Raw genomic sequence first — 25,176 nt, forward strand, 5'->3', positions numbered from 1 at the left:
GCACGGTAGAAGACAGTAAGATCCAGCATTGAGCCAGTGGAGAAGACGGCAAGTAAGGGACAGGAGAAGGAGAGAAGGGACAGGAGCTGTTCTGCCTTTGCAGTGTTGTATTTTTTCCTGTTAAGCATACTGAGTAGCAGCTTCCCCTGTAAGAAATCTTAGTTACTTTACTGACACATTCCTGGAATTGGGAGCTTTCCAACATAGACAGCTCATTTTGGTTTCATACATCCCTTGGTGTTAGTCATGCTTTACCTGTACTATGCTTTATTCATTGCCATCTATTAGAACAGGCAAAATAACAATTCTTTCATTTATAGATCTTAGCACGTGCTATGATGCAGGAGGGACACAACTAGCTGATGCCGTAGAGGTGTGTTTAAGACTAATACTGTTCAACAACTTCATTAATGAAGAACATGCCTAATAACTTAGCAGACAATAGCAAACTAGGAGCAAGAGCAAACACATTGACAGACATGATTCAAAACAATTTTAATGCATTGGAGAAACAGTCTAGAAAATCAGATGCTTTTCAGTAAAGACAATAGCAGGAATCCACACTCAGTAGGATTAATGCAATCTATTAAAACAGGATGAAGAACAACAGCCCCAGTACTGCCTTTTGAGGAGGTTTTTTGTTTGTTTGATTTTGAGTTGTTTTCTTTGTTTGTTTGTTTGCTTGTTTTTCAGAAAAAGCTTTCAGTAGTGGATAACAAGATGAACACAGATCTCTTACATCATCGTGTTATGAAACAGGTCCCCACCATACTGAAAGTGCAAAGTGGAAGATTTATGAAGTACTTTTTTCTCTTCTAATCAGCATTGGAGGCCCTGTGTCCAGCCTGGGGACTGCAACGTCAAAAATTAACAATTACTTGCTTTGTTTTTAATCCAGCAGCAATACAAATACAAACCAACAAGAGAGGGGCTGCGAGGGAGGAAGCCAAAACAAATTAGAGGTTTAGAAAACATGGACTGTGAATACGGAAGATGAAGGGTAAACACTGACAACATTTTTCATATCTGTAGAAGGTAGCTAAAAATAAGAGAATAAACTCTTCCCCTTGATCCCTCCTAATAGGACAAGGACTATTGGATTACATCAAGAGAGACTTAGATTAGATATCAGGAAATTCTTTCTAATATTAAAGCTTGTAAAGCCTGAGAATAGCCTACCTACAGAGATCTGGAAATATTGCCTACTGGAGGACTTGAAATTGGCTGAACAAATATCAGCAGGAGCAAGACAGGTATGATCCCCTTTCAGTCAGTGGGAATAGGACACTTCAAGCCCTATTAATTTCTACACGTTGTGTATTTTGTAATGTTTCTACATATTCTCCCAGAGGGTTTTTAAAAGTTATTATTCATAAACCCAAGAAAGCAGAGTTTGTCATGTGAATATTCTACATATTGCCAGGCATTAAAGCATATAGCAAAAATAAGGTCTCACTCAAGGTCTAATCAAAGTATTTTTTTTCCTGAGAGTGAGTCTGGAGGTCATTATATCCTGAAGGTACTGGGGATACTGGTGCAGAAGGAATGGTGTTACCCTGCTGAACATTCTGTTCTTATTTATTATTTTTTACAGACCAACAATAATGTTTCAAAAGAAAACCACTATTTTGAAATATTAAGCCTTTTGTTTGGAAACTGAGTAAATGAAGCCTTTATAGATCTGCCCACAAAATTATACATTTAACTAGTCACTCCTTTCCTATCACAGAGAATCTGTGTCGATGTTGGCTTTCTTTCAGTTGTAAGTTGCTGCAGTGAAATGATTTTCCTCAAAAGCCCACTCCCAACAGTACATCACACTGCTTTTAAAGCTTCAGTTTCTCCATCCTGGTACTACTGTACAGTAGTAGGTCTAGCTAATGTACTTTCCTGGTGAAAAGGAAGGCAGAGGGCAGATGGCACCAAGGTGAGGGAAGGAAAAGGAAAAAGAAGTCATTAACATTCTCTCAGGATTGATGGCAAGGTTGGTGCTCATTCTAATCTTGCAGGAAATTAGATATGTACATCAATCACTGTTACCAGCTTTGCAGTGCAAGGGGTCAGTATTTTGCCCTAAGCAAAATATAGATCATAATTTCTTTATTTTCCATAGGAAAATCTGAGGCAATGAACAAAAAAAAAAAGCTTAAATAACTGCAGATTTTATTCTGCTTCAGTTATCTGACCTCTCATATCTATGTTGATGTAATATTTCACTATGTTTTTATTTTAAAGTGAAAATAAAATACAATCAATTACGTTAGTCCTTTTGAGGGTATTTTGATATGCATGTGCGAAAGCAGCTTTGTATATAAAAATAAACTAAAAATGGTAAATGTCATCAGCCTATTCTTCAAATAAAAAAAACAATCAAAGTTCAGTGCATATATTCGGCACTTTCAAAAGGTGTCCTATATTAATAAATTATATATTCCACTAATGCTAATGCATTAATGACATCAAAACATATACAAGAAAACACCATCCAAGTTCACCATGTAAAAACTATGAGACATTTAAAGTTGCAAAGCTGCTCCTCCTCATACAAACTTTAGAATTATCTGCAGGAATTAAGGAGAAAACATTCTAAAAACTGTCAAAGCTTACAAAGAGGGAATTCAAATCCTCTTCTCACCAGAACTTCTAACCTAACCAGCATGTGTCTCTTTGAATATATGACAGTGTTGCTGCCTGTACACAGTTCAGTGCCCCAAATGCAGGGAACAGCATTAAAGGTATAAGGGATTAAAAAAAAAAAAAAAAAACACCAAAAAGGAGTATGAAGGCATTTGAATTGATGCCTTGACGACTGAATCAGCATTTCTTAACATTATATTATGACAGTGCTTTAAGAACTATTTCAATAATAAATGATCTAAAATTGAGCTGGAAATTCAGTCACAGTCAAATGGAAGATTTGTTTCTGGTGACGCATGCTTGCAGCACTGTGCTATTTTCATACCAGTGGCCTGCAGCAAATATTCATTATTGCAACTGTCACTGCTTGGCTTTGGCATGGAAGCTGATTGCTAATATTGTATGGGACTGGACTCCAGCAGCAAAAAAAGGGAACACTGCAGGATTCACAATAATCCATTTGTGTTCCTGGTCTTCATATAGCAACATAATAAAAATTAAAAATGCAAAAAAATTACATTAAAATCTAATCTTGGTCACTGGCAAAATCAAAGATTTATTTTAACATCAAGACAAAGCCAGATGAAAAACATTCTGTGAGAATTGCCTCCTTTGGGTACTACAGATAGCATAGTTCAAGTGGAAAACTGCAAGTGTGTGATTAAGGTCCTCCTAAGTAAGCAGGATTAATTTTATATCGCAGCTACAAGACTCATGAATTTTCTTTAGGCTGAAGAAACAGAAAATTACAACTCATCTTTTTTCTTCTGAGTATGTGAAAGTCTCAGTCATCAGTTCCTGCTACTAAGCATAAGAATTTCTTATCCTGAAACTATAAATAGACCCACAGAGAGAAAAGTGCTCTGACTTCAAACAAATCACAACTATTTATGAGTGTGTTTTTTATTCTGTAATCTCAAGTGGCATGCATTTAAAAATATCTGATTTAGAACATACCCATGCATTCTGGTCTCATTTAAATCAAACAATCAAACTTTGCCTTTGACATAAAAGGATCGAGCATTTGGCCCCTAATGCTGTCCAGGAAAAACAAAAAAAACCCGAAACACTGCCCCCCCGCCGAAACTACAAAGCTTATTCTTTCTCATGGCAAACTGAACTTGATATGAAATATTTCACCATACTGTAAGACCTCTTAGTGCAAAAATGTTGTCAGCTGGCTCGCTTATAGCAAACCCGCATGGAGTTACATAACAGAATGCTCCCGCACGGGTGCTTGATACTGGCGTGTTCAAAAGAGCCCCAGCATATTATTTTCCTGCCTAGTAAGAACCAGGTCCTCAGTTTCCTTGGGCTGCTTTGAAAATCCCATGCTCTGTTTCCTGTGTGGTAATTACATTTGAAGATGAGACATAATTTCTTTTGAATCTATAACAGTGGAGTATATCAAAAACAAAGTACCATCCCCAAAATAACTGTGACTGACTTTTTTTTGAGCTTGGCTGACTTTCTGTACTCATATGCTAAAACATAAGCATGTGTGCTAGCACATTGGCTGGATCTGGCACTTAAAACACTTTGAGGAACTTTGACTCAAATATATTGACTCCTCCTCCTTTGTATGTGCAGAATACAAACTTGCATATTTTGTGGTTGGTGGATATTTGGCCCATTACAATATATTGTACAGAAAATTATTTTGGTATCGCATTATGAAAATTCCAGTCATTAGACTTAGTTTTACATTCAAAACCTGGATTCAATCTATTTTTTATAGATACGTCCTTCACAGAATGGATATCTTTTACTTGGAGAGTCAGAAGTACATTTTTAGAACTTAGAAGGACTCATGTAACTTTTTTGTAAGAAAAAACTAATTATAACAGCATGTTTTAGAGAGTTAAGTACCGTACCTCACAGGTTTTTTTGGTCTAAAAGATCAAAATATCTGAATGACAGTTGTGTGTATCATTACTTTATGATAAGACCTCCTTCAGTGAAGCAACATGAAATATTGGAAATCATGATATTCACCTGATCTTTTACAGGATGGATACTAATTAATATGCCATAATGGAAGAGTCAAGAGCTCTGAAGTAACAAATAAAGCTGTGTATGGCCAGACAGGAACAGAATTTGAAAATCTTTGATGAGCTGCCTTTTCTGATCTTGTTTTTTAAACACCAGCTATTCACCTGTTTTTTCTCCCTTCCCCTGTCACTGCCCTGGCTTGTCAGTCACCTTCTTGCTAAAGTTCCTTGTTACTTTGCTTTGTCTAGGTGTCCATCGTGACTGCTTTTAATATCCAGAAAGCGAAAGGCTGAATGTATGTAAGGTATTGCCCAAGCCTTTGCTCAAATGTACAGAACAAGCACTACTGAGAAACTGAAGGACTGCAAACTTTCCCAGGACCAGCACGAAAGCCAAATACCAGGAATTTTCTTGGTTCATAACTGGAGAAGCAATGACATCAGTATTTCAACCAGTCCCTGTTTTTTAACACTTAAATAAATCACATTATACACAGTGTTCATCACTCAGAAACCAAGGATGAAGAAACAAGTGGCTCCACAACAAGTGGCCTCGTTTTACTGCTGCCTCTACTCCATGCTTTCCAGTGACATGCCTTGGTGGTGACCTGATGGGAGGGAGACAGCAAACAGGACATTTGGTGACAAAAGGTGTCCACAGAGAGAGCAAGATTGAAGATAAAAAATATTTGCTCTGTGGATTTTTTTCTCCAGTTAAACTCAATTCTGCCAAGTCCTAAAATGACCTTCTTCATTAATTAGCAGTACACAATTTTCTAATGAAATTATACCTAATTTTTACTAGCAGTTCCCTTGGTTTAAAGCACAGTTCATTAATCCTGAACAGGATTAACCACAGAGGGATGACTGCATTCCTGTTAAGGTTAATTGAACGGAGCTGGCAGCAACAGCAACAGCTGGGGGTAAAAGGCCTGTGGAAAGGGAAGGAGGAAGGTAGGGAAATGTCACACTGTGTCTGAGTTTTGGGTTCTCGGGCAAACGTAGTTGACAAAAACGTGACTGGAAGGAAAGGAGACGATAGGGAGAAATAATTTACTTTTCAAGTTATTTTAAGCAACTCTTGGTGATGACTGCATTTGGGTGCTGAGCTGTCCTTTCTATCATATAGATTTCTCCTCAGCCAGGCAGAAGAAAAACGGATTTCACCAGCTATGAGCGAAAGGGTCCCTGTGCAAGGAGCTGCAGGGAGAACAGGACACTGGCCGAATCTACTCTTGCCGTTTAATTAATGAGACTCATGTAGCGAAGAATTCAATTTGAAACCAGGACAAAGTGTTTTTTTAAAGGGTAGAGCTCACAGTCAAGTGCAAAGAGCAGCAGCCCTGCTAAAATAACATATTTTCTATTTCAACTCTAACTTCAAGGTTATATATAAGGCAGGGTGTTAGATTTAATTTAGATAGTTACATTTTTATTTTGGAGGCTGCAATGTAAAACATTGCTTTTAAGATAAGAAATAAAAAATGCACATCGTGGTTTGATCACATATATAGAAGGAAAGCTGTATTATCCTATACATAGGTCTCTCATGTTTGGCAACATCAAAGACTATGCTGGCAAACTGCCGCCAGTTTTACATCTGCACACGCTTCAGTATGCATTTCCCAACTTTTAAGAAAAAGCAAACACAATCAAAAACATATTTGCAGTTTATCTTAATGCATGAGCAGAAATTGAGCATCAGTTGAGTTTATCACCAGTTAAAAAACAAGGACTCAAAACCAATTCCTTAAAAGCTAAAAGCCCACTAAAGAAAGAGGTTCTGTAAGATACACTACAGTAAAATGAATTTGCCTTGAATGTACCCTTCTGCAGCACGGAGGCCAACATGTGCACAGCAGTCCCCATCCATGTTATTAAACTCTCTTATCCTCCAAAACAGGTCAGCTGCACATGAACCGCCTGTCATTCCTTGGCTCGTATTGAACTCCAGACTCTGCCCAGGGATATCTGGGAGACTTAGCTTTGGCCAGAAGTCATCCAGAGACAGCTATAGCAGTGGAAATGAATGGATGGTTGCATTCCCATGTCCCGGAACACTCTTGGCACCATGTGAATCACTAGTGTAGACAGTAGTCCAAAATACTGTTTAAAAATAGGCCCTGCCTCACCACCAAGGTCTAGGTGACATGAAATATACCTAGTCAGTCCTGGAGGCAGTACTTCCCCCAAGGAGAATTCAGGGAGCAACTTTTGTCTGTCACTAACAGCAATGGCTTCAAAGTATTACCTCCCCACCCAATCACCCCATTAGGGCTTTATCTCAAGCCATGTACCTGGAAGAACAAATTGTTGTTAGCGAGGCCAGTACGTAACTATGATTCAGCCTCTGCCTGCTACTCCTGCTTCCCCCCCATGCCTACCCCGCAGACACGGGGAAGGAAGCACCAGCTAAGCTGTTCTCTTTCACCTTGCACTATCAGCTATAGTGAGGAAGTGAGCTTGGAAAGGGGCTCTCCTACACTCCCCTTCTCTTTAACAGAGACATAGAGCAGACACAGTCCAGGCTATAGAGTACTGGAGACTGAGTATTTTTCACAAAACAAGCAGGCTGGCAAAGCCTATTTAAAACTTGATATCAAAACCAATTTACTGTGGACTCTCTCCCCTAGCAATCTGCCACTGAAAACAAAGAAGCGCGGAGAAGTATTAATCACTGGCAGAAGCAGAGAAAATACATTGCTTTCATTAATCAAATGGAACAAGGAAAGAATGAGTGAACTGCACTGCAGATTGCATAGGATCGCTCTCCATTTTAAGCAGGGAGTTAATTTTTTTGCATTTTAAGCAAGTTGAATGTCCTCTTTTAAACTTCTATCTAAACTTCAAGTTTCAAACATATTTATAGTCCTAGAGCCTAGAAGTAAATTAAAATAACTGGAATCCAACTCAGAATTTCTGAGAACTCTGACTTCTGACCGCCCTCATAAGTGTAATACCTCATGGCATTCTCCTGTCTTGAATCCAGGAATAATTAAAGCTATTCCCTTTACAGCAGCTTACTTCCTGTACTGGAGAGTGTTGAGCTAGTAAATCTGTTTTTGGCAATAAACTAATGCTGTGTCTAATATAGGAATTGTCAGAAGCTGTACAAGCATCTGTTGTAACTGTATAACTTTTTTCAGTGGAGTGAAGGCAGGGAGAGCAGTAAGAATACATACATTCTTTCAGACATCTGTCTTGGAGTGCACCATAAGTAGAGCCTGTAGCAGATGTGTTCTGTGGACTGATAAGCAATGGCTTTCTTACAACCACCTGCTCCTCCATAAGTAGTTGAGATACCAAACACCCAAACTTTGCAGGAACAAATTTCACAAGGAATTGATGAGAGAACAGAACAGGAGATGGTAGTGTTATTATCCATAGTCTTTAGAGTAAATAGGTGGTTTGACTTTTCTGCTGTCCGATTTAGATTTACAGTAGTCCTTTTACACGGAATTTTTCCTTTGGCTGACCACATACTGTTGGTAACATTTCAGAAACTGACAGGCACATTCCAAGAGTGGTACCCCGGTGAGTGCCAGGGAAAGGAAATCTCTCTCAATTTCCAGAGAGTCTGTGAAAGGATCTTTTACTACTCACAATTGCAGTTACTATGACCATCTGTTTAACTTACGTCTCCAGCAGGTTCCATCACCTAAAATAAATGTTCCTACTATTGTCTGCATCCCCTCCACTTCTTCCCCTCCTCCAACCCAATACAGGTCACTTCTGGGCTAGGACTGAAACAAGGGGCTTATGAAGCACCCTGTGTCATCATTACAGTTAAAGACATTGAATGACGTCTACAGAGAGTTGCACAGACAATCCAGACCAGCAATTTCTAAATAACTTGCTGTCATTATAGCTCTTGGCATGATTTACAGGTTTTGTTTTGCTTTTTCTCACTTTTTTTTAACAAAACAATTATTTTGTGCAACAATAGCAGTCTCTGTTGGCTACCATGTGTCAGTCTTTCCTCTACCTTCAGGCAGCCTGCTACCAACTGAACTATTACTTTAATTACATTAGTTGGCAGAAGAAGCAACATGTTAAGTAAACCACGGTGAGGTTGGATGGCCTGTCCTGGAATTAGGCAAAGAGCAAGAGAAGCCTTTCTGCTTCAGTCATTTAGTGAGTTCCCTCTCATCAAATTTTCTCTTTGTCAGAAGAATCTGAAACAACTCTTTTTGTCTCTTCCAGTGGCCCTCCCTGGCACCATCCACACATATGCAGCAGAGAGGTTATCAGTGCTTTGCTGTTTGGGATGTTTATCTAGTCAATACTATACTTCCGGCATGCAAGCTCTCCACGGCAGCAAAATGGAAGAAGTGATGCTTTCCTAGCCCAAAAGTGTTCTGGTGAATTATATAGTCTTTTGCACACAAAGGAACAGTGAAAATCACAAATGTATTTCATAATGGCACCATTCATAGATATCACTCCTCGTGTCAAAGCTTATAGAATCAAATATATTATTTGATTTAACCAATTACACATAAAACAACAATGGGTTAGAATTTTAGGACACCAAGCTAGCAGAATAGACCTTAATAAGGAAATGACTGCTCTTAGTTTGCAGTGACAGAAGAGAGCAGCTGCATGTTAATGAAAATTAGCATCAAAATGGCAGCGCAAGACTAGCTTTAGCAAACATTTGCAGGATCTCAGATGAGAAATTTAATTCTTGCTATGCTTTGGCCTTCTCTTATACATTCTCTTGTAAGGCTGATATTAAAGGCCTATGTCATCTGGAAAACTAAAACTGACATACATTAGTACTCATAGTGACACAGTTAATTCGTTGGATGGTTTTGTCCAATACTTGCAAAGACAAAAGTTCTGTCATGTTGAGTGAAGGTACCTATGTTGTAAGTGGTCTGATTCTTAGGCAATTAGTCATAGGCAAAGTGAGAGCTACAATCTGTTCAGAAGAAATGTCATGGAGGGACATCTGAAGAAAACAGCCCTATGCAACAGGAGCAGAGCTGCTAATAATTGCAAACCATTTGTGCTACTTCTGTAATGGTCGGTCTTTTCACATTTTGTGTTCCAGTAGGGGAGGATATTAATGAGCATAATTACAGTTTTTTATTAATTTCTTTGGTAAACTCAAATTGTCATTCTCTACATATGCCACATTTTCCTTTGTGTGCAGTTCCTTCCCTAACAACATAACACAGTAGTGACAAAAGTGGTTTCAGCTTCCCTTCTAAATGTGGTTGCAAATACTACACCACTTACAAGATCATACCCTTGCTCCCTCTGTTAAATTTTTTTCCTTTCTTGTACATGAGAGTTATTCAGACAACACTAAATCTGACATCATTCAGACCCAGCATTAGCTCTTAGAAAAGAGAAAGAGAGAAAATAAAAGTTCTCTTTAGGAGCGTAATATAATATACTGCTGGTTCCTTAGTTTTCATTCTGTCATATCTCTCTCCCATGTACACTACAACAGAGAAAAATATATGAATAAGAGTCCATGAAAGCACCAATACAAGCCCAGATATTTCAAAGTTGCCCTCATTTGCAGGTATTTTGTGAATAACTGAATGTATTTTTCATATTCATGTTTACATAGTGTCTAGGTGAATAGGTGCAATTCGCCTGCCTCAAGAGCCTTTCAGCCATATAATTATTTGTTAATGAACATGCAAGTTCAAAGTATCACACACCTGCAACAATCAGATCGCCATTCTTCAGCCACACCTTCGTTCATTTTAGCATCAGTGACTTTTCTTTAAAATCCACTGTTCCTTCATAAAAAGTAATATTTTTAGCACTTCTATAATTCCATCAGATCCTACCTCAACAATTCCAGTTCAAAGACCTTCTGAGGAGCAGAATACACAAAGAATGGGGAAAAACAGTAGCAACCGGAGCATACAATTAAAAACAATAAACCAGAATAATCCTGTGTAAGGTCTGGAGTATTGCTGGAGGGCTGTTTTTTTTATGATGCAGAGTGTATTTTACCTCCTCTTGCTTACTCCTCCTTAATATTTAGCAAATAATAAAAAACATTACGATTAAGTTTTTCAAATTTTTCAGGGGAAACCTGCTGCACTTAAAAAAAAAGTTATTTGGATGAAAAATATGGAATTAAGAGCCTAATTCTTTGTATTAGCTTTCAAAAATCTTGGAAAGCAGTTGTAGTATGACTGCATTAGTACAATAACAGTAGCGGCAACAACAAACTTCTGAACATCCTTCAACTTCTGCAGCATCCAGTACAAGAACATTTAAGCATCTCTTTAGCAGTGATATACTACATTGGATGTGTTCTCAGGTTCCTAAGGTTGCTACCATTCTATACAAACAAAATTACAAATGGGTTTACTTAGGATCACTTTGCATCACACAGCATTTTAGAAAACTCAACACAGGTTGTGAAAGATGACAGCACTGCTCTTCTGAAACAAAACCTCAAATATGCCAGTCCCTGAAATGGCAATGCACACTATGAAATGCAGGTTTTGGCCTTTTAGGTAATTTCAGTGTTTTCATTTATGAAAACCAGAAATCATTAATTCACAATGTAAAGACTTTGACCAACACTTGCACAAGTAGTTTCCTTACGTAACACTTATGCATTACCCATTTAGCATGCAGGTAGAGAGCTTGCTTAGCTCTCCTTCAGAAAACCTGCATCAGTTGTGACCTTGTAAGCCAATTGATCTTAGTGGTACTTTAGCTGTAGTCTTAGGACATATATCTACAGAGATTTTAAAAATTGGTTTTGGTGAGTGGAACAGAAAGACTATAAATTGACCAGAAAAGAAAATACTGGTTCCTCCCTCTCAAAGCCTCTGAACTATACATCAAGTGAATCTATAGATCATCAGATGTCTGGATCCATGACCATGAGAAAAATGCATACACTGGTACAACTGTAAGATTTTTTTGTGAAACGGAAAACAAGAAGGTGGGAAAAATGCCCAAAGTAACAAATCCAGGCTTCCACTACCATGAAACTACTAGCAAAAAACTTGCTGCCTCCCTCCTCTTCAAAGGGCTACACATTGTCTCCCCTCCCTCATGGATTAAAAAATGAGAAATGAGCATGAAAATAGTTATACTAGTGCAACCCAAATATATCGTATTTATAATATACAACATTAAAACAAATGTTTTACCAGCAATTTGGAAAATGGAAGGGTTTTGAAGCATTTGGCTTCAAAATAAGCCTTCCAACAGTTTTCCCAGAAAGCTACTGTGCTGTGCTTCCCAAGTCTATTTACTATATAGCACACAAATACCTGATCTCTTGCATGTCCAGGTAATAGTGAAAGCAAGATTTGTAATGGCTGTGCATTGCTCTCACACACATAGAACAGAAGACACTTCTGTCTTTCATTTCCATGGTAGGAAATCACACTGCATAAACACTTGAATATCTACTTCTCCTAAAATGAATTGCAGTGACAAAAAATAGCTGAAGATCAGGGTAGACATGAATGGACTCGTCCAATCTGGAAAGTGTGTTTTGTATCATCAGTAAAATTCTGCAGGAATGGAGAGTCCGTAAGTCAGTCATAAACATCACAACTCAGAGATGAACAAGAAGTGCTCCAAAACTATGTATTTATAAACTTGTTCATAAAGCTTTCAGACATTTTTGATAAGAAATTAAGGTGAAGTTCCAGCAGGTAAGCAGTGTAATAATCTAAACACAATTCACATCAAAACAAAACCGTTCACTCCTTCTATCCTTACTCTACACTTGTTAGTAACTTAAGTATAGTAGAGATGATATTCCAACACTTCAAATGCTACAGCATGCAGTAGAAGATGCAGCTTTGAGATGATAAAAGAACTCATAGAAGTACAGTAGAAAGAAGAATAGACTTCCCAATGGTGAGGCTAAAAATTCATTGAGGTAGAGTGGAGTCAGCATAAGCTATAAGCAGACCTCAAAGATATAACTGCTTCTTAAGCCCTTCACCTTTTAGGGCTGTATTTTAAATATTGTTTTAAGTTGCTAAATATCCACAGCACTTGAAACCAGCTTGAAACGAAGTAAGGGTAGAAAAGTCAAAATAGAACTCTTGAAAGCAAGCAAACAGCACGGCTTCCTGTTTACTTTTCCTTCTTTCTAACTGGAATTTTTGAATTTTTTTTAAGGGAAGTAAATTCGAGTGGTTGGGGTTTTTTTCCCATAACATTTGTTATGTATTTTTGTGTGCCCTTTTATGTGTTGTCTGTCTACTTTTCTACTTATGGGAAAAGCCAATAAAAAGCCTCATATATAAGCAAGCAAGTGACCACTTAAAATCCACTTACTGTCAATTTCGATATGTAATCATCATCGTCTTCATCAGGCTGTAACCTCTTATACTTCATTGACAACAGACTTAGCAATGCCAGAAAAGATGATCTGGATTAAAATGCCTTCTAGTCTTTGCTGGTTCAGGATCTAAAGACATAGCCCACAATAACTGACATTCCAGCCCCATATTAGGTAAGATTGTGACTGTACATGGGATTTCTTCTAATATGTTTTCTTAGGCAGAATCTCAGAGAACTTGCCCAGCTTTGGAAAAACTGTGTATACTGATTTCAACTTTCCAATTTCTTCTATTGCGTAGTTTGCATCACAGCTTACATTTCTAGGTTCATTGCAAGAACACCAGCAAGGCTTGTGAATGGATCTTTTCCCTCTGAAGAAACAGTCACAGCTTTAAATCATTCAGTGCATGAACTTGAGAGTTAGCAAGCAGGTTTTTCTAACGCATTACTCACAACTTAGTCAACTGATCAACGTATCTCTCTGCAGACTTAAGTTTTTTGCTAATTCTACAAAAATAAGTATGATTGGACTGGAAAGCATCCGTGCTTGGTAACATCTTTCTTTTTATGACTTCAGGCTGTAACAGCTGTTTCAAATGTCAGCAGATAGGGCAGAACTAAAAAGGATAGACAATGTGGACAGGGGAATTGCAGATCTAACCTATCTGTACCTAACGCCAAGAAATCTGCAGATGGATAGCTGATTATCAATTCTTTTACCTAAATTTATTAATGCTTTTAATCAGTCCAAATGTGCAGCTGCCACAGTGCCAACTGAGATGAGTCCAATAAAGATCTCTCCTTTGCTCTACGGGGATACTGAAAAAAATGCCACATAAAAATTGACATCCCAGGAAAAGCGAGTTTTAGCAAAATATTAGGATAATCTTTGAAATTAATCCTCCTAGGTTTTATAGAGCACACCCATCTAGCCTATTTCCCTCAAAGATACAGTTTATAAATGAAAAAACAGGCTTCTCATTCCATTGCACATAGGTGAAAGTCCCTTGCGATCTGATTACATCATATCTGTGACTGCCAAGTTATCCTTTGAATGCATTTCATGACCTAAAACATTCCTTAATTCTTACTAAAACGAGAGAAGCACTTTGTATGATCTCACTTTTGCTGATCTAGTATAATAGGTTACTGCAGCGATTCTGCTAAGTTTGCCACTGCTAATACTGGTCTAAGACATGCCATAATCAAGTCCTTCCCAAAGCAATTACTAGGAGTGATTGCACTCTCCAATCACTATGGGCTGAAGTTGCAGTTGCAGGGTCCTGGTTACTCTGCTTATTTGTTCAAATGCAGGTTGAGACCACAAATCAGAATTTTTCTATATGTAGCACCAAAAATGCAACAAGATAAATTGTTCTTGCAACAGCAAAGTCTATGAAAAAGTCTCAAAAATGGGATGTTGCAATAGATACCTTCCACAAAAATGTGTGTTTTATCTTTCCACATATTTTTGTATGTCAGATTATAATTACTGGAACTAACCAGTTAAGTTTAAGGGAGGATGACAATACCTTTAGGCCTAAATTGTGACCTACCTTTTCTTAAATATAATTTCTCATACCTGTTAGCAAAGTCCATGTAGTTCTTTATATGTGTTTTTTCCAAAACAAATGCTTCAATGTTGTTTTTTCTAAAAAAAGAAAATAAATAATGCCAGCATCCATACAATAACAAACCAATCTGCATGCACGATGGAGGGGAACAAATGGCAAATATTTTTTGCTGTTTCAAGCTTCCAAGAGGTAACATTTGTATCAGCAACAGTAAATCAAATGAGTTTAGAAATTATGAAAAATATCTCAGCAATGTTCTTATAAACTGGAAACATATTTAGCTCAAAAGTTTATCTACTCAGCCTTTTAAAAATTTCCATTAATCTTGTCTATATATACTGCTTTTTTCCCTTTGAACTTAAAGGCCTTTAATGCTTTTTCCTTTCAGATTCTCTTCTTTTTCCCCAGCCTAACAGCTCAGTAATTCACAGGCTGCTGTTTTACGACCAAAGTCTTGCACTGCACTGGCTTGTATCACCAGTATCAGCAGCTGCTGTTAAATCACCTGTCAAATTTGCAAAATTCTCACTCAATTTACCCTGAATGTCAGACTTGCACTTTTTTGTCCATGTTTCCGTTCATGTTGTTTACACAAGGGTTCTGCTGGGACCAATGGACGACTAGCTTGAGCTTCATGCACAGATGATCCTTTAATACCAACTGCCTCTCCACTAGGAAATGGAGAACAGAGCAAAATTCAAATGTAGGCTGATGTTTTATGTACTGGGTTGCATGAACCATTGATACATGTATGAAGTAGACAGCTTTGCATCTGGAATATCTAACTAGAAAGCCAACAGTCCATCCTATTGTACAGGTATCTTATAAATACATCAATTACTGTCCAATATAATTATCTGTTTTGGAAACAATTTTATCACTTTGCATATGTGGAACATAAATTGGCTTGCATGTGCAATATGCCAATTTCTATGAAAACTCATTCATCAGCATAGATCAGATAACGATAATAAAATCTTGCAAATTGTGCGTACGGAATTTCAGCCCAAAATGATGGTCTTTAATGCAATATCTTCTACTCCAGATCAAAATGTCTAGAGAGTCAATGAGATCTTTTGAAAACTACTTTCATCAGTTATGGCAGTTACATGAGGTCTCTTACAATTTTAGAACAGACCTCTACAATAATAGAGGTATAGGGATATAAGGGATGCTTTGGGTCAGAGGTTTTTTCATCCAGATGGTAAGAGAAGAATTGCATAATCACTCCTATATCACATAACCAAGAATGTTCCTCTTGGATGCCATGGCACTAATGGGGAACTGAAAATCCTTCAGCATTTCCTCAGTTCTTTCTCCCCCTCCCTGCAAACATGACTGGATTGAAATCCAGATCTGCTAGATCAAATCAATTCCAAGAAACTCAAGGTGAAAAGCCCCAGGTTTGGTCTGCAATAACTACTACGAGTTTTGAACATGAATTTTACAGAGAAGTTCAAAGAAAAATTTATTAGCTGCAATTTCTCTTTAGCAAGTCCCTATCACCAAGAGCTCTATAGGTCCTTAGCATCGAGTAATTTGTTTTAAGAATGCCCACTCCAGCTGCACAGTCTAGGATGCTGCATTATTTCCTACACAGTTAAACACATACACACGAGCACACACACACACCATGGTGTTTTAATATTACAAAAGAATCTTTACTCCCTCCCCAGTGCAATTTGTTGTGCAAGTAAGGCAGTTTTCAGCCACTGATAGTGATTTTCACCTCCTGTTAAGGTACACTTTTAGCATTTTGAACATGTACCATGTTGATGCTAAAACCTCTGTAATAAAATGTGATAGTAAATAGTATGCAGCAGCTCCATTTGTGAATCTGTCTGTCAAGGACACACCTCACTGCTTACTCTGTGAAATATTAAATAGTTTACCTGCATGAAGAAAATACCATTTGCTGTTGTTTTAAATTACTACATTTTTCTCTGTTTTTATATTAACGGATCAGCTTGTCTGTTTTTCTCTCTAAATCACTGTTTTACTTTGGGCACTCCTATCCGCACACATGACAGCAAGAGTTAACCCTTCCATATTTGAATAGCTCTGACCTTTTAACCAAGTTTAGGACAACGTTTCAAACTGCTTTAATAGCAATAGTAGTAATACATACACTATTTATTTCCTGATTTTTCAGACTGAAGTATTGCCCATGATATTGTAAACCACTCTTTTGACAAAAATAGCGCACAGGTATGGTGCAGTTTGGAACATCAGCCTCTTTCTGTACCAGGAGTTGAACAAAATGGTTTGATTTTTTTTTCCCAGTGCTCCAGAGGTGCACTTCAGCGCTTGGCGACAGGGATCTCCTTGCTTATTTTAAGGGACATACTCTGTGAACTCCGAGCTTCTTGACAGAAATGTGTCAAGCCTATTTTCTGTAAGGTTTTCTTTTTATGGTTTTGTTGTTGAGAGTTGGTGGGCAATAGGAAGGTTTCTCATGGGTGAAGTACAAAGCCTGGGTTCTGGTGCTGTACCTACCCCCAAATAGTATGAAGTCTGAATAAACATTTCTAAGGCTAAGACAGCTAAAAGACAGCTTTTTGACTCATGGACTTTCTTAGCATGTGTACATGATACAATCAGAATGATAAAATATTAATACTTCACATACCTGTATGTGTGCAGCATCATGGAAAAAGAAAAGAAACCATTGTTCTAACAGGTTTAGACCTTAATTCGCACAACCTAGTTTATACTACCAAGCTTGTGTACAAGTCTTTGCAGGACTTATGCTGTCACCTGAGAATATTAAGAAAATGTGGAAGTAGGTGTGCTGTAGGAGTATAGAGGAAAAAATACAGAAGGCTATTGAAGCGAAGCAGGCTTTATGGAGAGATTTTACAAAGCAGAGGATATAGGGGTTATCTAGCACATGTGAAGAGACAGCTGTTCCAAGAACAGAAGTTAAATAAAAAAGCAGACACCAAACCAGCATGGAGTGAGACAAAGGAGTCTACTAGAAAGCAATATGCACGGAAGCCCAGGGCTGCAAGTGTTCAACAGGCATGGAAACAAAGACTAAAGAACAATTTTCTATTTTTGATGAAAAGCTTTTGATCACAGACTTAAAAAATACACACATTTGTATGACAGAAGATGTTTGCGTCACACGTTTATCTTCACTGTTCAGGGAAGGAATATCGCACAGTGGCAGTGCCAAAAATTCTGCTTACTATTGTGTCCACTGACAAATGTAAAATACAAGAACTCCATTTTGACAAAACATTAACATTGCCACTAACTTAAAAAATAAAAACCTTCCCCCAATCCTTCCCTCTATGTTCATGAGTTTCAAACACAGAAGGTATCATAAGTCACATTTTCACTTCCTTTTTGAGCAGTACTCAGACACGGTACTGACTATATTCTTGGATGATTCTGTATCTACATGTATTTCATGTAGTACCAGAATGATATGTCTGACCAAGAAGATATCAATATCATTAACAATCTTCACCTATGAATATACAGACATTTTTCTATAAAGAATTTTCATGGATAATATAAAGAAGTTGGTAAGTACTTGATATTGAATATCAGGTACAGGATGATAATTTGCTTTCACAGTCCCAAGATCAGGCACATGTTTCTTTGCAAATTCACACAGAAATATGCCTACCATTTTGGAACACCTTTTTTTTTTTTAAATTAAGCTCTCAGAGGATAATTCAAATGACTTATAAAGACAGAATAACAGGTGTTTGAAGCAATAACTGAGCAAAACATTTTCTGTGAGATAACAAATGCTGTAATGTGAATGTGGAATTAGTCTATCACTGTTTTAGAAACTTCCGTCCTGCATCAGTACCAAAAAAAAGAAAAGGCCATAAGTGGTTTAACGGTCTATAAATATATTTCTCAGGTGTCTGAAGGTAGAATAAAAAACAGTCATTAATGGATCATTAAAAAAACAGAAGTTCTTTGATGGTAGCAACTGCCTGAAACAATTTTCCTTGAGATTACACTTCTTCCTCACTGAATACATCAATTATTCTATCTAGACAGCAAATTTGGCTTAATTACCAGTTCTCAACTCAAGCACTGATTTCCCTCTGTTTAGAATAGGAGAAAACTTACTCCTTTGTTACCCAAGAAGCAACCTACTGGACTTGTTGACACAGATTTAATGCACTGAAACAGAAAATTTTACTCCCTGATTAGGCAAAAAGAAAATTTAAAACATTCTAGAACGAGATGCAAAATATTTAAATAGTATCTTAATTGCAGAAAACTGCAAAGATGAAATTATTCACATAATTACAATTCTTAGATATTCTAACAAGTGAAAACTGCTGAGAAATTTTGTTAATTTAGTCACACAAACAGAATTTGGCAATCCAAAGAAATGGGCTATCCTTTTATTTAAGCTATTCAATTTTGAAGTTAGGTGAAAATCAAATCTACTTAAGTACAAGGAGTACAGGGAATTTACCTAAGCAAAGATTATCAAAATACTGCAAAAATATTTCAGTAAATGAAAAGGACATATGTTTGAGTAAGACACGAAGTATCTTTCTGACAAGACAATTCAGCAGGTCTTTTCATTTAGCAAGTAAGTTTTGATTATCTTGGGAAAGGAAAGATTAAGAGTTATTCTAGGGTGATTAGAAACCCCAAAAATAAAATTCCAATTAAAATTGACAAATATAGAACTGTATATTGCATATGATCTTCCATAATTTAATTTTTTCTTGCCTCATAGGATGATTTTTGTCACACTCATGGGGTAGATGTCACTAAACCTTTAAAAAGGAAGCAGAAAGCAAGAAAAAAATGCACAAGAAGTTTTTAAACAAATCTATTAATGCAAAGCTGGTTTGGGGGTTTGTTTTTTTCTTTTTTTTTCCAGTTGTCTCTGCTTTAATGTGTCAAAAGATTACTGTCTCTCACAACAAGGAAATTAATAATTTGGGATGGATTAAAATTTTCATGTCTTTTTTTTGCAGAAGGATGGCCAAATGATATAGCACTAATCATATCCCCCAAACTCCAGCCCCTTTGAGGCAGATATTCCAGTATCTTTTCATAAGTGTGTTGCCCAGCCAAAATCTTTACCTCTTATCATGCATGTAGCCCCAGATACCCTCTCCACTGCCAGCTTAATGGATAACAGATGTCAAGCTCTTCCCTACAAGCGCGACTCTTAAGATAGTGACTGAGCTTCTCCTCCAGTGAAGGGATTTCATGGATCATTCAAGAACACTATAAATAATGACTCGCACATGCTGACTCGCTTATTCAATATATTCAAAAGGCTTATGAACAGTAGCCTTTTCAAACCAATACATTTACATAAATCATACTTTGAGTTTCATTACGGTCTTACAAACATCTGGACAAGAGAACACAAACTAATCAGCATCCAAGGAGATTTAGAGCACGCTAATAATAAAGAACATGCCTAATACATACTTGGAGTATATGCTTTTACTGCAGGCAATAGGGGTTGACAAAGATAGCATCTCTTCTTTTATACCAGAATGATTTACCAGTTACTTTCATCTCCTGCTAAAATGATTTTAACTTCAGAGGCAACTAACAACACTTCATTACAGTTTCAACCTATCTGCATTACTGATTGCCCAAAGTGACCATATTAAAAACCCGCCCTCATCTAATCTCAACATTGTGTGTGATGCTACTTGGCCTACATTACCCACATGCAGGTATTTCAATCACTCACAGAGAGGTAAAGACGTTCATTAAGTCTGTGCACTTTTGAGAGAGAGAGTGGTCGGATATTACACTGAACCACAAGAACTGCCAGTGGGTCTAAAATGAAATTGGCTCAATTTAAAATAAAAAATGCATTTAACTCCTGCATATGCGTTAAAATACAACTTGCTGGGCACAGACTTTTGATGGTGGATGTAGGAATCAAAATGTTAATCTGGCACACAGAATTTGGCCATGTTCTTAGCCTGGAAGTGTTTGACTGAATGTTGCACTTTCCAGCAATCATGAATTACTGACTGAGGGAGACCTGTCCAGAACATGCTTTCCTTCATAAGACTGCATTTTTTTTCAGGGATTGCAATTGGACAATCACGGTCAAGGAGGCTGAAACTCAGAAGCTAAGACAGTTTATATATACTTCTAATATACTAATACATATAGACAATGTAGACTTACATAAAAATAAAGATGTCCATGAATCAAGAGAATTTCTTATTAAAAATACATTGCTGAAAAATCTGGCACTTTCCTACAGAAGTCTGTGGAGTGAAGTATTTGTTTTTATTACCTGTCCATACTATACCTGTTCCTATAATAATACGTATAGTACTGCAGAACTGCTCCTGTAATTTTAAAACAAAGCACCATCTCTTCAGTGTAAAGAGACTATAATATCTGCTCTAGACTAAAAATGAGACTGTCTCAATAAGCATATCAAATTTTAATTTTATCAAATTTTAAACCTTCTGAGGTAACCTGTGTTGCCTGAAAGATTTACACAGTTCTGATATTCGTTATCTCATATTCCCAGTGGGATGCATGTCACAGCTGGAGGATCAGCCTGGAATTTAGGCTCCATGGCTTTTTTTCATGAGGTCTTGAAATGTTTGGGGTCTGACGTGAGAAATAGGCCCTAATATAAATCACTAAAAACAAGGTTAAGGAGCATACATTTTTAATGAAAATAAAATGATTTAAATATTTATTTTGCTGCAAAGAAGGATGACACTGAGCATGTATGTATTTAAATGAAAATGAAACCAATTTTGAAACATAATAAAAATGATTCTCTGTATATGCGTATATAGATAATTAAATCCTGTATCAGCAGTTTCAGAGTCCAAAATAATAAAATGAGCACAATGAACAGAATGCTTTACCTCATTTTTGTAACTAGATTATTTTTTGGAAGAGTTGGCATTAATTCCTATGAACTTTTCACTGTGGAGTCAGCTATCATTTTGTCAAAATCAGATCTATCATATTCTTTCTCTCCCACAATCAAAAAACCTGCTCTAAGATCGGATAGCCTTCAGACATCTCTGGGGGAGACATATTCTTATTCATTCTAATTTGCTGGATGCACACTCCATAGTTATGCTAGCAACAGCCCTATTGCCTACTAAATTAAAACACCTGAGATATATGCTGTTCCTGCACTTTACACATTGCTAAAGATTTACTGAATGCTGTATGTGAAATTTGCTCTCCACCCAAACTGTGCAAATGAAAGATAATGTCAATATTGATAGAAAGCAAAGAGGGAGGGGGGCAAAGTGGTCAGCACACAAACCTCTTCTTGACAAACTCTTCTCAAATTTCCTTTTGTATGGTGTCTGACTGGGTGAACTATTTAGCAGTCAGCTTGCTGTGACAAACTAGTCCATTGGCAGTTTAAACAATTTGGTAATGAACGTAAAAGTTAATCCTTTCTTGGAGCGTTGTCCATAAGCAACACACAAATGCTTACAGCAGGTAGCAGGTCTGCCATGCAGCAGTAATTTCACAGTGCCTTTTTGTTTGTTAAATGACAGAAGAGCCCCCCTAAAGATATTAAGGATTCAGAAAACGGAGCCCTCTGGAAGGAAGGGACCATGCTCAGTGCAACTGCTGCCCCGCAGAGCAGCCAGTGCTGCTCAACACCAGCCCTCTGCTAACGTCACGCAGTCGAGCTTCACTGTTTCACTGAAGTGCACAAGTGAGAATGTCGCCATAAAAGTTTTCAGCCGAGAGAAACAGCACTCCCCAAGATGTCCATTTTGACAGGGAAGAGGCTTAATGAACATCTCTTAAATACTCATTAAATTTTCATTTTCTTTTTGGTTTTGATACCCACAGCTTGCCATTCATAATTCTTCAAAGCCATGCTTTATTTTCTAAGTATGATGTCGGAACTGTAAGACTGGTGTTTTAAGCATTTTGGACTGCTAAATCATTGGATTTTTGGAGACACTAATACAATTACTTCACTACTGGTAACTTCTTATTGATTTGCTTATTGCACTGTGGTTAAAAATTACTGTATAGCTGAAACACATTTAACACACCCCCTCCCCCCCGCCCCCAATCTTAGCATAAGTTAATTGCTTTGAAAGCATTGAACAACTATAGTGGAGTCACTTTTTGCTGGATAATTGTGTCTTCCCTTGTGTCTGGCTATTTCACAGATTTTTAGCTTCTGATTAAAACTTGAATAAAATGATGTGCTTAGCAAAAGTCTACACTGAGCAACATTAGATGCATCACAGATAGGTAATGATTTTTTTTTAATGTAGGCATTTATTTCAAATGTCCAGAAAACAGAAAAAGTCTGTATAAAATAAGAGGAAATGGCAAGTTACATTTGTCCAATAAATATTAAAAGATGTAAATTCAAGTATGTAAATGTGCAAGAGTATGAAGTAGATGAAAAAAGTCATGCAACAGAGAAGAGAAATAAAACCAGACTTTTTAATACATTGAAATGCAGTGTATGACTGAGTTTCCAAATACCCTTCCTGGAATTCAGGAACTAGGAACTGAGAACTGGGCTGCTCTACACATTCTCAATTAGATCAATATTGAAATTAAAAATCCCACAACTCATATGTACCTCATATTAAGAAATAAATATACTCACTCTGAAATAAACAGGAAATGCATTATAAGAAAACTTTCAAGCTAATTGCAATAAAGTTTGCAGAGGAAGGATAGTCCTGTAATTTAAGCATTATGCTGGTTTCCTAGACGAGATAAAGACCATTACCTGACTGAGGCCCATGTTATAAATTTCAAACCCAGGCATTTATTGTGCACTTTTGATCGTCTCATCCCTTCCTCTGTCTGCTTATCTCTCTCACCCAGATCTGTGTATACCATTCAAACCTCTTCAGATCTTCAAAGAGCAACAGTTTGCCAAAAAAATCCCCAAAGAACCACAGCCATAGATATCTACTTCCATTCTCTCAAATGTGGAATAATGAAATTTCTACACAAAAATACCCAGTCTAAAATGCAGGACAGTCAAGTAATAATGCATTTAAGATCCTTGCATCGCTCCTACGGTATAAAAAGGAATTTTATACCACTTAAAAGGAACCAGTGGTCCACCTAGGTCAATATTCTGTCTCCAACAGTAGCTGACACTATCAACTTGAAAAGAAAACCAAATTAAAAAAAGAAAATCAAAACAAAACAAAGTCCCAAACCACCACCATTTCAGTAGGGAGTATCCCCAGGGAAGATCATGATATTGTGCCTAGAAGCTGGCTTATGTCCAAAGCTGTACAAAAGGAGACACAGCTTTTGCTTTGAAACTAGCTAAATTCTTAGACAAACACTTTTTAAAACATCAAACCTGTACTTTTTAAAGCACTTTCAAACAAGTCTTAGGTTTAGCCGCACCATTACTTTTTTCCCCTGGTGCCCTGAGGTACAGCCAGTTCTATAAAGAAAAGGATTTGTCTGCATAAATATTTAAAAATGTTGTTCAAATGAAAAAAGTCCCAACAACCCAGACTTAAGACTGTAGCTTTAAACTAGTCAGAGCAGGACAGAAATTGTTTTACAGTCTTTAAGACAGGGTTTCCATTTAGGACCACAGACAGAAAACAGAGCAAATAATCGTATCTGACATCACTGGCAAGACAACAAAAGGCCATTAAACAGGCCAGCCTCCAGAAGAAGTGTGATTTTTAAACCTGTCTGATACCAATGAGAAATGAGGAGTTGGCAGAATGCTGTAATTTCAGGACGCGTAGGGAGGGATGGAGAACTTGCAAGGAGGGATGAGTATTGTAAACGAACAGAAACAAGAATGACCCTATCTGGAATGGGAAAATCTCTTTGTACATCAAAATACTAACCAAATACTAACCAATGATCAAGTAATTCTTCCCTACATTTACTGCCTATTCCCTCACATCTTATTTCAGCTATTGCTGTTATGTTCCATTGCATCCTAATGTAAGGGTATTTTCCATCAACTCAGTGAAAACTGTGGGATTGTAAAGACTGAACAATAACAGCGTGTCACTGGACATCCATCTCTTCTAATCCCAGAATGGATTAGTTCCTTGAGTTCCTGTCTCTGTGTGCATGCCCTGATTTTACACCGAGGATGGTCCTGGTGAAATGGTGGAAACACTGACTATAGAACTACACACCAGTGGGGCCTGACCACTGAAATTACAATTCAGCTGCAGTTTGGACATCAAAGCAAGCAAATGACAAAAATCATAACTTTTCCTGATAGACTTAAATTTGATTGCTAACACTATTTAGGAGAAGGAAGTTCTGGTATTACACATGCCAAGCAGCATTGCCTGCTATTGAGGTGAGTCCATTCTCCTCTTACAGGCTTTTGGAATTCTTGAATTTGGCATTTCCATCTCAAAGTACTTATTCTGAGAGTCTGTTCAGAGGCGCATGCTCAGAGCAGGCCTTGCACACACCAACAGCTCAGCCCAAAATGGTCACTTCCTTTCAGCACCCCAGCTAGTATGAGAGGCTCCCACCTCAAAGTCCCGTTGGGGATATCAGCACAGGTCCACTCCTCATACATGTTTCCTGAATGAAATGAGCTACATCAACTCAACGTTTTGTCTCCCATACACATCTGTTAAATGTACTGCTGTACCCGCATAAATTAGCAACGCAGACTGGTATTTCCTATAGACTTTTCATGATGGTGACTCTGTCTGACTGTGTGACTAGCCAGTGCTTAACCG

At 37.4% G+C, this 25,176-nt stretch overlaps 1 protein-coding gene across 1 annotated transcript in view; it reads right to left on the minus strand.

The window, feature by feature from the left end:
- The window catches only part of ZNF385D (zinc finger protein 385D), a 420,720-nt gene that overhangs the window by 9,854 nt on the left and 385,690 nt on the right, over positions 1 to 25,176 (minus strand). The window lies entirely within an intron of this gene.

Source organism: Gavia stellata, chromosome 6, assembly GCF_030936135.1.
Source record: "Gavia stellata isolate bGavSte3 chromosome 6, bGavSte3.hap2, whole genome shotgun sequence".
Taxonomy (NCBI): Eukaryota; Metazoa; Chordata; class Aves; order Gaviiformes; family Gaviidae; genus Gavia; species Gavia stellata.